The sequence below is a fragment of the Neofelis nebulosa genome, chromosome 8 (assembly GCF_028018385.1).
Source record: "Neofelis nebulosa isolate mNeoNeb1 chromosome 8, mNeoNeb1.pri, whole genome shotgun sequence".
Classification (NCBI taxonomy): domain Eukaryota; kingdom Metazoa; phylum Chordata; class Mammalia; order Carnivora; family Felidae; genus Neofelis; species Neofelis nebulosa.
The window spans coordinates 110,081,075-110,083,567 of NC_080789.1; the positions used below are offsets into that span (position 1 = coordinate 110,081,075).

The 2,493-nt window shown below is 31.8% G+C and overlaps 1 pseudogene; it reads left to right on the forward strand.

Annotated features, from left to right (window-relative positions):
- The first annotated feature begins 1,540 nt into the window (after positions 1-1,540).
- Positions 1,541-2,144, forward strand: LOC131484073 (NADH dehydrogenase [ubiquinone] 1 alpha subcomplex subunit 5-like; annotated as a pseudogene).
- Positions 2,145-2,493: the final 349 nt, after the last annotated feature.

A 2,493-nucleotide genomic window follows, 5' to 3' on the forward strand; every position in this document is an offset into this window, starting at 1 on the left:
TTCCTTTTTTCCTTATCAACTTGAAAGAAACGTTCACATATCAGAATTAGTCATTTGCCTACAGAAACTAGATTTTTTTTTCAGATTCGCGGTTAGCTTTCTATTACTGTTTTATAGTGGTTTTCTTACATTATAATTTTTTATCTATTTTTTTATTTATTTAAGGTTTTTGTTGTCAATCTATGAACATTTCCCTATGTTTTTACAGTTGGCCATGCATAGAAAGGCCTGACCCCACGGGAAAATTGTTTGTATATTCACCAATTTGCATCAAGTATTTTATGGATCTGTTTTGGTAGTTTTCAATTTAGTTACAGTTAAAGTATGACATAACAATGTAATATTGCCCATAAAATATGGTTAGCTCATTTTGTTAAATAAATAGTTCACTTTTTACTTAATGATTTGATGTGTCATAATACTATGACTTATAATACTATATGTATATTTTAAGTTAATTTATTTTTGAGAGAGAGAGAGAGGGAGGGTGAGCATGAGTTGGGGAGGGACAGAAGGAGAGGGAAAGAGAGAATCTCAAGTAGGCTCACATTGTTAGTGCAGAGCCTGACAATGGGCTTGAACCCATGACAGTGACACCATGACCTGAGCTGAGATCAAGAGTAGGACGCTTACCCAACTGAGCCACCCAGGTGCCCCTATAATACAATATTTTAATACTATAATACATATGGCCTCATGGTTCATATACTATATTTTTATCTATACTTGTCTTGATTTACCTTACCATTATAGTCTGGTTCTAATCTAATCTACTAGAAAAATGTTGTCTATTTATTATAACTTCATAATATGTTTTAATATGTGAAAGGATAAATTATTATTTTTTCAAAACTTTCCTAACCATATTCTTTCATATGTATTCTTTAAGATTAATTTAAGAATTATTTTATCAAAATTAAATCATACCAAGAGTTTAGTGTAATTTTTAAAGATTTAAATATTTAAATTATTTACTCTCGTCATCCAGGAAAATAGCATGCCACTTCTTTTATTCAGCTTTTATTCTATGACACCCAGTAGAGTTTCATAATTACATGTCTTATATGTCTTTTATTAAATTTATTCTTGAATCATTTATAGATTATTTGCTATTGTGGATATGTTTATTTTTCAAATGTATTTTCTAATGTATATAGGAAAACTATTATGTCTTGGTATCTTTACTAAATAAATGATTACCCATTCAAATTTTTATTAGTTCAGATGATTTTGTAATTGATTATCTTATGTTTTCTACAGTATCAAAAAATAGTAACTAATGGCAAGTTCATTCCAAAGTGAATGGATTCTTATTTCTTTTTATTTTCTTTTTATACTTGTTAGGACTTCCAGAACACTGTTGGTTGTAGAGGCAAAAGCAGGCATTGATAGTTCTTGTCATTAACAGAACATCCTTTTAGTGTACCTTCATTCAGCATGATATCTGCTCTTGGTTCAGATAAAACATCTTAACTATACCTAGTTTACCATAGATTTGGTTTTTAAAAAATTTTATGGGAATGGATTCTAAATGGTTGTCATGGCAAGTTTCCTGAAGAAAACCACCAGCCTTATAGGATTGGCTTTTTATGAGTCCACACAAGAGGCTAAGAATATTATACACAAAGGTTCTTGAGGTTTTTGAGCAAATTCCTAAAAATGTAGCATATAGAAAGTATACATAACAGATTACAAATGAGAAACCTAGTATGGTTAAAATGGAAATAATTGGTTTTTTTGTGTGGTTTTTTTTTTTTTTGGTTTTTTTTGTTAACATTTATTTATTTTTGAGACAGAGAGAGACAGAGTATGAATGGGGGAGGGGCAGAGAGAGAGGGAGACACAGAATCGGAAGCAGGCTCCAGGCTCTGAGCCATCAGCCCAGAGCCAAACGCGGGGCTCGAACTCACTGGACCGCGAGATCGTGACTTGAGCTGAAGTCGGGCGCTTAAGGACTGAGCCACCCAGGCGCCCCAAAATGTAAACAATTGTTAAGAAATTAGAAGACCAGCTTCAGGGTGGCCACCTGATTCTTCAGGCTGAAAATGAACTCGATCTGGCAAAAAAAATGATACTGTGGAAACCATGGGAAACTTTAGTTTTCAGAAAAGCCTCTTGCTAACCAATGGAAATGGTCAGTATAATCATCATTAAATGACTAGTGTGTTATATTTTTTAAAAAATTGATGCTGAATTATAACTAATGTTTGTTTGTTTGTTAATTGGTCATGATGGCCATGAATTTTTCTACTAATATGAGGAATCACATTACTGTATTTGCCAGTATCTAATAAGACTTACATTCTTGGACTAAGTAAAAATTATTATGCATAATCTTCTTTTCTTTTGTCTTCTGTTATTTTTAATTAAGGCAGTATTTGATACATGTAAACAAACATAAGCAACATATGCATAAGTTATAAAACATAACTTCTAAAAACACTCTCAAGAAATTTCCACCCAGGTTAGGAATAAGAACATTTTCAATGTCTT